At 40.5% G+C, this 13,189-nt stretch overlaps 1 long non-coding RNA gene across 1 annotated transcript in view; it reads left to right on the plus strand.

Moving 5' to 3' along the window:
- The first annotated feature begins 377 nt into the window (after nt 1–377).
- The window catches only part of LOC138405954 (uncharacterized), a 58,488-nt gene continuing 45,676 nt past the window's right edge, over nt 378–13,189 (plus strand). Inside the window, exon 1 of the long non-coding RNA XR_011239617.1 lies at nt 378–672. This is a non-coding gene — a long non-coding RNA (uncharacterized lncRNA). The remainder of the gene's footprint in view (nt 673–13,189) is intronic.

The following is a 13,189-nucleotide window of genomic DNA, read 5'->3' on the forward strand; positions in this document are numbered from 1 at the left end:
CACGCAGGAGTTCTGCTTCGGGGCTAGATTTTCCTTTTAATGTGTCACATTAGGAGGATCATCTCCTCTGTCAGGCCCACTGCTGCTGAATGAAAAAGGAATTCAAACTCCACCAGAAATAAATAGAATTTGCTAATATTCTCCCCTCGAAAAGTAGAGTTGAAAACATGGTTTGTGATCAATAAAACATCAGGCAGCCATCAGAATGTCTTTGATCTGAAGCATTTCATCTGTGTTCTGAATATGCTGCATGATTCAATATTCCTCTAAGAAGAGAATTGAAACGATTTCTGTGTCTGTGTTTGTGCTCTCATGGACTTATGGAGTCAAGCTGCATTGTGTGTGTTAGACAAGTGTGTGTGTGTGTGTGTGTGCGTGCTGGGCCCTATGGGAAGAGTGAACCCGCTGTGGTCAGTGGGAGTATTGACAAAAGACTGTGTGCAACCCATGTAAAATTCATGTACTGTGCCGCTTTTACAAAAGAGCCCTGGAGTGGTTTCTGGGGGAAGATTATGCTGGAGCGATGGGAGGACAGAGCCAAGGAAAAACAAGACGAAAAGCCGAGGAGAGAACGACAGAGGAGGCGAAAAAGATACAGAGGAGACAAGGTGAATCTGACTTTGAGAAGGAGAGGAGGAAAAGTGAAAATGATCCCTCTGGAGAGTCAAAGAGGTGAGTGGAGCCAAAGCCTGTCTGTCTGCAGTGCCACCATCACCCAGAGAGATAGATCCCCAAGCCTGAGCCACATTGAAGGGTAGGGTGCTCACTTTTTAATTTTTGCTCTGAGAGTGTGTCAACATCCATTTTCAGATTCAAACTCCATAAAATTACCTGACAATTGGACATTCTTGACTTTCACACATGAAGAACGCAGCAGGAGATTGTCAGATTCAGATAAGTTCAGGAAAATGTCAGCTGAGGGGTGCGTAGAGCATGCAGTAGGAAAAAACTCTGCTGCGTACAGTGAGCAGTGTTTTTGTCGAGAACATCGACACTGGTGTCGTTCTTCAGCATCTTCTCTGTGTTTGTGTTATCATCTAGATTTGTATTCTTCCAGTTTCACCTCTGTTGTACAAGGACATTCACTTTTGACTTTAACTGCAGAGAATATCTAGAGCAACTTGGACATTTGTAGTCTCACATACAGCCCCTCCAGATAACTCCAGGATACATTTCCAGAATTCAGTGCATGACTGAAACCAGTGGAGTGGATATATCGTGTGTGCGACACAATCTTGTAATTCAGCCCCTGCTGACTGATTGTGTTCTCAGAGTTTGCTGCCCACCTGTCCACTCTCTCTCTCTCTCTCTCCTCTCTTAGCTCATAGCAGTCAAAAACAAGGTAAATGATGCTGTTTTCAAGTTGAATTAGAATTTCGGGCTTCCGGACACTTGGATGACACCACAGGTGCAGCATTGAACATTTTGTTTCTGTTGTTTTTTAACAACTGAAGAATTGGACACCAGTTGCTTCAATTGTATTGGATTTGGCTTCAACACTGTTGTCCCTTGAAACTCCTAATGTGTTTTATCGACTCACACACTTCACGCACTCCTCCATGGGCATAGTGGCGAGTAGATAAAATGAGTAGATAAAAGTGAATTCAAAATTTTGGGTGAACTATACCTTTAAAAGGTACGCACAGAGAGGCAATGTGTGAATCACACTGCAACTGATACAATAACTTGACACTGGGAACAGTGTCATTGTGATGTGGCTGTAGCAAGACACTGCATGTCAAGTTGTCCCTGACGACTGTGCCGGCAGAGTATGAATGGTGTGTGATCGAAAAAGTGCAGAATAAAGTAGCACTGCATGTGTGAATAGGTGAATGTGGCTTCTACTTTGAGTGGTTGATAAGACTGGAATATATACAGCCCATTTACCAATTGTCACAGCTATACTTGACATTTGTTGGTGGTGGATTACGGAGCGGCATCTGACAGCAGTGGCAAGACAGGAAGTAAGCATTGTGGGGTTGTAGCATTTATTTACTGACAAACCGACCTGCACATACACTTCACTACTGCAGTTCTATCCCTGCTCCAGCTGTCGCCCTCACTGACACAAGCACACACAGTCTTTCTCACATTGCTTAACAAGCTTGGACTTTGTCTACAGGACAGGGTCTGACACACGAAAATGACAGAAATAGTACATGCATCAGCTTCTAAGGACAACAGTCTATCGCCACCTCAAGTGAGCAGTAAACTACACAATGAATGCAAACAGGCAAACATCAGATCCTTTATAAAGAGATTTAGCTTTGGTATCCTCTAGTTGTCTGTCTCTGTTTTTTTTTGCCCTAACTATATGCCACATAAATACAAACTGTTGTGCAAGGTTATCTCTAGGGATGGCCTCTTTTAGGGGTCTTTTGGGGTTTGTTTTGATATTTTATGCTAACCCTGTTCCACCTCGTCATAGCAAAGAAATTCCTGGTCTTACTTTTTTCCATTGCTGTTCCTCGTTTGTAGTATTTTCTGCCACTAAACTACCAATAGGAGAATAAAAATGCCCAGTCCGTACATGGACAGAGATTATCTTGCATATGGCGCTAAAATCTGTCTCTTACTCCTGTTCTCTTTATTTGCTCTTACAAACTGTTTAAAGCTCATTCAACATCTCCAAGCTTGTTATACTGAACACATACAAATCGCTCCGCACAAGGTCCAGCCCTGGCTTCCTCTGATGTATCTCAGTGTAACTTCCTAATTCTATTTTAGGAGATCTCCTGTTCGCCAATGGGGGAAGTTGTTCTGCTGTTTAAGCCTGCCCCCCCTCAGCTGATTTAATTTGCCGGCTTTATCCAGAGGCGGTAGATTGACGCCAAGGCACAGTGTGCGGTCTGCTGATGCTTCTGATTTCCCTAGATGTGCTGTTGCACAATGATACAGTAAAACATGCCGTTACAGTTTCATAGATTTCCATTCCCAATCAGGACAGTGGACTATGGTCCCACTTGTGGCACAAAAAACATTCCAGTGCTTCTTTCTGTTTAAATCCATTACAAGTCATTTGTCCTGTGGGGCTGTGGGAATGAAAAAAAATTGCATTTATGTCCATCTGCCAGACACTTAATTCATTTCTGTAGCACCACACTTTCAGCGCTAGAGAAAATATCTGTATATATTTTGCTATACCAACATACAAAAGGGGAGTTCTAGTATTGTTATTGGATTGTAGCAATTGTGTCACAAAGTCATTAATTTAGAATGTGTTGGTAAAACCTGTGGGACTGTATAGAATTAAAATGTGTGTAACAACAAATTGTGTGAGAGTGCTTCAGCTGATGGTAACTGATTGAGACAGCTTGTTCAACAGAGTCATTTTAATGCAGTGGAAAGTGCTCATAGTGATCATTTCTGTCAGGGTCAAATTGATCTCTACAAGCAGATTGAATATTGTAACTGATTATTTTTCATGTATTGATCATGTAAATTAAAACGTTATCGGCGTTTCAATGCTTACCACATGAATATTAAGAAACAAAATGGACAACTTTGTGGCCAAAGTCTGAATGGTCACAATATGCTCCAAACATCTGCAGCTGTGAGACAGCAGGGACAGTAGTCATGTATAAAGCTCCTTTACCACTGGTCAAAAAACTCACTAACATCCTATAACATCTGGCTTTTGTCTACAACAGGAATGGATGGAATCAGCATTCTGATTAAATGACTGCAGCAGAAATAAGTTTCATTGGCTCTGATGGAAACAAAACATCCAGGTGAATGTGTTCATTTCCTTTTCTTTATTTTACACCTTTTCCGACTTGACTTCACATACGCTGGAATTCTAAGTGATCAAACAGGGTTCAGTTGCCATGTTGTGTTACCTCCTTAACAGAAAGGCAAACTCCTCTACTGGCAATGGGAAAAGCATTACCTTATAGTTGGTTTATATGAGTTTATAAAACGTGCGTATACCCACTAATTTTGTTGTGTAGAAGAGGTATAAATGTCCTGAAATTCAAACAAAATAGGAACAGAAGGGGAAAATACTAATTTTATTAAACAGAGTAAGGTACTAATTTGAGAAGTCTAAAATATCTTGACATACTGATCTGGCCAATGATAAGCTAGTGCTGATAAATGAAGAAGGCAGGTGGCATCTCCTCTTTGTCACTCTGCGAGGCCAAGATAGGCTAGTCATTTGACAAGCTTCATAATGCACGTTCATACCTCAATAATCTACTGCGTCATGGCCAATGTCAAGAAATTAGATGTGGTTTTCAAGAGAAATGGAAAACATTGTTATTTAGTTAAAGGCAAGGCAAGTCAGTGTGCCAAGTGTGTGTGACTGCGCTCTCAGTGATGGAAAAAGGCCAGTCTGGAGCATCATAGCAGCTGGAAACATGCAGCTAATCTGGTTGCCCAAGCAGCTTTCACAAGGCCGCATTTGGACAGAGACAATGTTACGCTACAAGCAAGCTAATAGCTAAGAAAAAGGGAGAATTTGTGAATAATCCTTGTCTCAAAGAGCCGATAACTTTTCAGTTTGGCATGTGAGGATATGGGAGACATAACAAATACCACCTAACTAGACATTTTTTTGTGTGAGGCATTACAGCCAAGTTTGACAAAAGGGAGTTGGGTTTGTCCCTGTCTATATATTCCTCATATATATGAAGTGTATTTATATCCACTCAAAAAACTCTCAGCTCTCTGTACTGCGGGTCGTACGATTGGGTCTATGCAGCAAGCAGGTGGCGAACAAAGCAAATGCCATCATCTCTGAGCCTGCCCTTCCTCACATTCTGTGTTTAACGTGCTGCCATCTGCTCCCCAGTCTTACAGCTGAGAAAAACAGGTCAGAGGAGCTCTTCACCTGTGCTGCTTTTGGCCTTTTGAAATGTCGATAAATGACAAAAGAAGGTCGTGGCTGCTTGTCAGCCATGATGTCAACAGTTGGCGTTTATTAATAATTGCATTTAAAATTGATTCACACTATGCCTTTCCCTAGTGAAATGAAGGATCAACACCTAGCGCTGGCAAGCAGCTATCTGTTGTTTCCTGTGCAGTGCGTGAGTAATGATGCTTTTAATACTAGCTGTGAAACTAATTGCTCATTGGGGCAAAGATAAAATCTGAACGTGAGAGAGGATGACAGCAAGGCGATGTTTTGTTACATCACACCTCCACACCCCTTCCAAAGGGACCTGCTGGCCTCAAATCCCTGTTTTCTACTGTATATTTGTTTCTTACTTTGTGTTAATTTGTTAATACATTATACCTAACTAGGATTATTCTCGACTTGTAACTGATGCTTATTGAGACATGAGCAATGAATGTTTTACAGATAGCATTGTGACAGGGGGAAGTTGGAGTGTCTAAAACAACTGTACGTAGGTGTTTGGTTACAAGAGAGATTTAAATCATCTTCAAAACATTTGATCGGTGTAGCTAAGTTAATATAACACAGTGTGGAGCAGTAGAGAGATATAGAATCATCTTAATTGCCCCCTGGTGGCTGTCTGCAGTGTAACCCTGCTTCCTCCATGTTAGTGGAAGGGACACAGACCCAACTAAAAATAAAATAAAGTAGTACACGTCAAAAATAATTTCCTTAAAAATGGTTTCTGTCATTTAAGGTAGTTCTTATCACACTGATGTTTATTCAAGTGCTTTTTCCTAATGACGAGGTAAAGCATCATCATTGAAAGCTGAGATTTCTTGCTACTGTGTAGACTCTGTCCCCAAATGATGGCAGTGCACATATCCCACAAATTTGGTCTTCAGTTTTGTACAACAGGAGGAAGTGGAGGCAGGTTGTCCATCTTTACATTTAGTCTATGGTGTTATACAGTAATAATTGAGCACAGGGACACAGGATTACATCATGATGAAAATACATTCTGTATTTCATTGTGTGGTAATAATCAATCAGTAAAAGAATATACAATTATTTTACTGTAGAATGAATACCTAAATCTTTTAAAATAAACATGCAGCTGATACTACTGCACTTAAATACAATTTTAAATGGCAGACTTTTACTGTTTTCAAAATGATCCGTTATTAAATGGTGTTGGAAATGCTACTTTAACTTCAATATAGGATCTGGATACACACCAGTGGTTATAAAACAGATTGTATGCTTCTCTTTTTCTACTGCAGATTTGCTGAATCAACCTCATTTCCACATTTGAGCAACTTATAGCTGAAATATTTCCCAGTTATTTTCCACTCCAGACCACAACCTGCTGGTTTTCCATCTCACCAGGTGCATGTTGGAAATTTACAGTCAAGCCCATTCACCTTCCATCCCCTTGCATAGCTGAGTGAAACCCAGCAGAGCTGCAGGTCCTGAGAATCAAAATTAACAACCAGTTTTATCAAGTTCATTTATGCCTTCGAGATCATTCGGGCCATAAATGTGTTAAGTGCTCTCAAGTACATAGAGGTTGGAGGTAACAGCCAGTAACAGTGAGTTCTTAAAAAATGGGCTTTCTTTGGCTCAATCATGGAACATCATGCAAATCGCTGTGAGAAGGTAAACAGGAGACAAGCCAGACAGAGTGATGTGCTTCTTAATGCCTAACAGGTGCCATGTTCCCATTATGACACCCGTAACAGCTGGGAGATGGTGGAAAACAGCCTCATCATCAGGATTAAAGATTATGATTGAGTTAATGTGTGGGTGCAGTTACTGTAGACACATAGCATGTTTGTGTGTGTGTATGTATGAAGCTGCACATTAATGTATATGTGCATGCCAGCAGCTGTATATGTGTTTGTGTGTGGGTATCTTGCATGGGAGCAATTTCAATGCTCCATTATTCTTTATGCCTGCACACACACACAAACACACACCATATTTACGGATCCTGGAAATGAAAGACAGTATACTTTACCCTAATGTGTTCCACCACAGCTCCACTGAGCTCTTAGCTCTTCCTCTTCTCTTTTAACTCTATTTCCTGGTGTGGGTTGCCTGTCCCACAAGTGCAGGAATGTGTGAAGTGTGTGGCAAATGTAGATGGGGAGAGGAGCGGCAAGTTGCCCTGTCACTCGGTGTGGCCTTGTCACACTCAGGCTGTGTGGAGTGACTCCGACATGTCCTCTGGCCCCGGCCCATCAATTATAGATGGAACAAGGAGCCTGAGAGTGAAAACTCTGCAACACAGCACAATATCGCAAACACAGGTGGGGCTGGGTCAGGTGACCATCACGGCACAAACAAACACGCCTGAATAAACACAACAAAATGTGAAAGAAACCTGCAAAGCTTTGATTTCACTTATGGCTTGCAAGTAGTTTACAATGCTGGCAGGAGCCTCACTTTCAAAGTAGAGTCATTTTTGAAACAGCAGATTGTTGATTTCAGAGGCAAACAAAAACTGGCCTTTTTTTGTCCAGCAAACAGTCGTTAATTTAGTAAATTTCCTGTTTCCACCTGAAGCAGCATCCACCTGTTGAGGATACATGTAGAAAACATAAACCAGCATCATTGCTATGATATTGCAGCCTTGAGCTAGTGAGATGTTGGAAAACAAGTGTAAGATCCAAAAGTACCAGGAACTTTTTTCAAGGATATAGGTTCTTGCAGATGGTTGTTCACCAATATTTCCACCACGGTCTAAGGACCAAAGGGAGATTAGGCAATTTAGCCTGTTAGCATATGAACAACTGAGAGCTACAACAAACTGTTATACTGCAGTCCATAAGGTGGAGGTAATACAGAAGGCTAAATGATTTGGCCATAGCAACATAACAACAACAGTAAACCATAGATTGTGTATAAAGATGGACGGCATGACACCTGGTGGCTGGCTGCATTATAGGTCCCAATCCCTGCCCTCCTTCATGTTAGTGGATTGGACATGGACTCAACAAAAGTCAAAATGCATGTCGTGTCTTTTCTGAAAGATGAATTCTGTCATTTTAAGTATTTCGTATCACACTGATGTTCCTTCAAGGGCAAATTTTTCCAGTAAGTTTGGCTGTAATTAGTTATTTGATGCTATAAAAACCAGGTGAAATGAGTAACAGAAAAGAAAGACTCATGATTGGTCAAGCTTTTGTATTCGCGGGACCTCACGACTACAGCTTCATCCAGTTTGGCTTCATTTCTGGAGCAGACATGTTGGACATTCAAATCATGCTGCTGTTGATTGTGATTCACTGATTGGCAAATGGAATTTTGGAGTCAACACTGGAAAAGAGACGAGCACTAGCACACAAAGTATAAACACAACACCCAAAATGACTTCAAGTAAAGAAGAACTGATTTTATAAGCTGTTACAAAGATTGACCAGCTGAAATAAAACATAGGTCTACTTGACCAATAAGGCATCTTCAGCACTAAAGCCCCACCCCAAAGTTACATGTACTTTCATAAAGTAGTGCCCAAACCAGCAGGGACTATTCAGGGGATGAAAACATTTCCCTAGAACTTATTTAGACCCTGGTCTCTTTATTGCAAAAGCACAGAGTTTCTGCAAAGGTTCCTTGTTCCTGGAGAAAGTTCCTACAGTGGATCCAAATATATAATCCCACTTTGTTTTTCTGTTCTCACCTAACTTCAATACGAATACAAACTTCCTGTAGGTCAGGAATTTAGTGTAAGCATCAATTTTAGCCAGCATGCAAATTTCATCAGAATGAATGGGGCACCATCTTGGAATGCTCCGTCCACTTCTCCGTTATACATCCATGGTCTGAAAACACAGCTGTCACTTTTGCAGCTTTCGTCCCCGTGAGAATGCCACAGTTTCTCCTCGAGTAATGTTTGCACACTGGCTGCTCGCTTCCTCAGTTTGACCTGTCTGAAGAGGAAGAATGAAAAGCTGGAATGATGTATGCAGGGACGCTTGGCAATCGTCAAAGCATCAATCAAATGTTTTAACACCCTGTGTTCTATTCATAGAGAGTCATTAATCACAGAGGAGGGAGTCTAGCTGCAGATTCAAAAGAGCCTGTAGTGACGATGGCGGCCTGAAAAAAATGTAGTCCTCTGAGACTTGAAACTAAGTTGATTATCTGTGGAGGCTGGAACAAAACACAGGTATTAAAGGGATAGTATACCCAAAAGTGAAAATTCACCTATGATCTATACTCACCACTATACCAATTGAGGGGTGGGTGAAGTGTTTGAGTCCACAAAACTCTTTTGGAGTTTCAGTGTTGGTGGGGCTTACTGACACTTGGATGACAGCACAGGAGCAGTGCTTTTTTCTGTTATAGTTTTACAGTGGTCCCCAGTTACTTCAATTGTATTGGATTGGGCTGCAACGCTGTTTACCCCTGAAACTCCAGAAGTGTTTTGTGTACTCAAAGTTTAATTTTTGGATGAACAATCACTTTAACCTTCAACACAACAGTGTGTCTCCAAATATGTTTGTGTGTCTTGGAATAAGTTAAATGAATATTCTATGTACAATTCCTCACTAAAATGCTTTCTGCTTTGTGCGGGGTCTTTGCAGAGATTAGAGCATGTAGACACACACACCCACAAACAAACACACACTGCAGCTGTGCATGTTTTTCCATCTGACAGTGTATAGATCAGCCTCTTGTTACATTATGATGGCATTCCTCACAGTGTTATTCACACCATTAGACAGACAGAAAATAGCACCATTATGATTTCGGCATCGCTCTGGTGCCTGTGGGGCCTTAATGCCTGTCCAGATGGATTTCCTGAAATTAACATTTTCAAAGTCGCTCAGCACTTTCCTCAATACCAATTCATAACAATGACGACGAACATCATCAGACAACAACAGGAAACTCAAACAAGCGGACTCACTTTTGATGTACGCTCTGTAACAGGGACAGTAGTGTAGTAAAGCTGTATGAAGACATTTATATAATGAATCCCCAGTGATGGTGTCATTGTAATGACACAGAGAATGCCCTGTGTTTCACCTTTCAGGCTACATACAGGTGTGTTATTATAATTTTCTCCTAACAAAAGTGAGGATTTAACATAAATATGAGATAAAGCAAAAGAGAGTGTTATATTTTGAGATTTAAGTATATAACTATCTCTCTTTGAATATCAGGTTTCTATAAAGGGCACTATGCCAACTCTGGCCTGGACCTTGAGGCAATTAGTCTGACCCAAAATAACAGGTGAGAAAGGTGGACCAACACCGACCCAAAGAGTTGGTTTCTGTCTGGGTTTGTTGGATAATTCAGACTTTGTGAACAAGACAGCATTAAACAACGCAAGAAGAAAAAAGGGGGCTCAAAGGAGACTTCCCTGTTTTGACAACTTAATGTTGAAACAATGAGGATGTTCATTTTTCTGGTAGTAGTAGCATTGTTATTATGATATCACAGTGGAAATGACATTTTTGAAGTGAACCCATTGATTCATTTTCTTGATTTAAATAGGAAAACTGCTTCTTTTTATTAAAACAAGTAAACAAATTAAAAAGCCAAACAATGCCAGGTATAGTTAGACACAGCTGATGATGACTGGACTTAAGTGTCCACCCTGAATTACAATGTGAAACGAAAACCTACCAGATCAAATGTAAACTGTAGAAAGACTTGAACCTCAAATGTGATTCTTAGAGCAGTAGTTTTAAAGGACTGTGTAATTGTTAGTGTGTGTTTTTTAAAACAAAGAACTACCTTAAATGACTTACACCAATTTAGGTAAATATAAATTGTAATATGATTTTTGTTTTTAGTTCATGCCCCACCCTCTAACATGGAGGAGGCAGGATTTATGACCTATGCTGCAGCCAGCCACCAGGGGGCGATCTCTATTTTGGAGTGCTGTCATATCATCCACTCTATGCTCCACGGTCACTGTATACGATGTGTTAAAAAGCATCACAAGTGGTGAAAATACATATAAGTCACTATACGCTGCTGGTCATAGTAGACCATATAAGACTGTAGCTGCAAAAACCCTGAGTGTGGTGAACTGAGCAAAGACATGACTTACTGCAAAAGAACTTGGCTTTTCAATTGTCAGACAGGAATATGGTGTTTATCTCTATCATAACTTACAGGCACGCCTTGATAGTAGAGCAAACTAAAACAACAATTTCCAGTTTGGGGTTCAAAAATGTATGTAACCAGACTAATTGGGGTATTTTGTGGCACACTGGTTTTATATCTCTGAAATACAGAAGTAAAGAGCCTGTGACAAATCATTGTTAATAGACTTTTTTTGCTTTTAAAGGTCACAAGCCAACAAAATAACTACAATCTGCAATTAATAACAACTATTGCATGAACCTTGTTTCAACCTGAAGGAGGCATTAAGTCCACTGGATAAAACCCCCTGGATGTGTGGTAGAACAAATGTGGCCATTAAATTGCTGAGTCACAAACCACAGGATCATATTTGGCAGAATTGAAAGTCAGAGTGTTTTTAAATGATCACTTTTTACTATATTTGGTTGCTTTGGAAGCTGCATGTGTACTTTTAATATGCATTTGTATGATAAGCTATGTACCACAAGCCTGCAGTGACTTGAGAGGGGCTTTCTTCAGGTGGGGATTACACACAGTACCCAGTGTTTGCACTGAGTAGATAAGCAATCATTGAAATCATCATTATAATCACCAGAACCGTATCATTAATATTATTGAATTAATCATAAATACTCAAAGGAGAACCCCCCTTTCGGTGAACATGAGCCTGATGGCAAACTGCATTAAATTCTGCTGTGCGTATTCCTTCAGGACGATCTTTGCCTTCCAGCATAGAAGGAGAGAAACTCTTGGATAATAGAAAAAGCTGGTCGTCTTGCTTTGGCAGAGAAGAAAGCTGAACCCCCCTGAGTGAGCTCCTCCATAGAAAACACTGAAAAGTAACAAGTTTGAAAGGCCCCGTCTGAGCAGTAGTAGTAACGTAGTAACAGTTACATTCCCATTCCATATGACAAGCTCATTTTGAGCAAAGCTAAATGTAAATGAGGCAGCTCATAGCAGATAAATAAGATGTCTTCACATGGAACCATTTCAGAGATAAACAGTCTCCATATACCTTCCAGAAATGAACTAATTTAGAGAAACAGATGCTACATTTTGTCTGAGGACATAAATAATGACAATCAATGTCCTTAGTCTGGTGTGGTAGCCGAAAATGTCAGGTTAGGCATTTGAGTGAGCAAATCTATAAACAGATCTGATAGCCAATAAGCAGATAATAACCTGAAACTAAATGTGCAACATGAAAAAGCAAATTTTACAAAGTACAGTTCAGTGAGCGAGAGGCACATATGATTTGACTGTAAGTCTGTGACGCCTGTGTTACTTTTCATGTGAGGAAATAAATCAGCAAACCAGCAAGTCCAATGTGTGTGCCTCACTCACTAACATCGCAATGCAGTAGGAGCAGAAAGTGATCTGCTACATTCACCTCTCTAAAATGTATTACCACTGGTCAGTATTGATGTTAAAGCGGCAAAGAGTAATTCCTTGTTGTGTCACGTTAAGCAGAGTTATCAAAAATGTTAGCAATCTGCTCCAAAAAGTAAAATGGCAGCATGTACCCTATTGGCACTAGAGTTGCCAATTACGAGCATTGAGAGAAGAATCACATGAAAGAGCACGAGGAGTTCACGCAGGAAAAAGGACAAACTTTGGAAACTGGATTGAAACGATGCAATAAACTCAGCAAAGAAAGCCCCACAGCAATAGAGTTAACTGATAAAGTTGTTGAGTTCATTGTTGTGTTCTTTTTCAGTTACGACCGTCAAACTAGACAATAAAAGAAGTTCTATGGCTGTATATCTCTATTTATCTATGAAAGGGTTTAACCTGAGTCAGGCCAAACAATAACGATAGCAATCATCACTTCCACACAGTTTAAGTAGCAGCTATTGAAATGTTATATGAGTATACATTATATTCTTTATAAATGCACTGGTATCAGATCAGTACTGGGAAAATGGTATCGAACATTTCTATGAAACCCTCAGTATTAAGATCACTGTCTTGATTCATTGTAACATTTGAATCTCTCCCTGTGCCACTGCTCTCGTTCATTATTCCACGTTGTACCTTGTCTCTGATATTGCAGCGGTGAGTGAGGGCTGGATGATAATTGATGTGGACACAATGAAACAGACGGTCGAGCACTGAGTGGCTCTGGGCTCCAGCAGTCTTAAGTGGCTGTGGTGGATCAGTCAAGTGCCTGTGGAAGCACCAGGGAACCTTACCCATCTCTTGTTTCTTTCTCCTCGCCCCACAAATGCGGCATAATCACCGAGCGCC

Source organism: Paralichthys olivaceus, chromosome 20 (genome assembly GCF_024713975.1).
Source record: "Paralichthys olivaceus isolate ysfri-2021 chromosome 20, ASM2471397v2, whole genome shotgun sequence".
In the NCBI taxonomy this organism is placed as follows: domain Eukaryota; kingdom Metazoa; phylum Chordata; class Actinopteri; order Pleuronectiformes; family Paralichthyidae; genus Paralichthys; species Paralichthys olivaceus.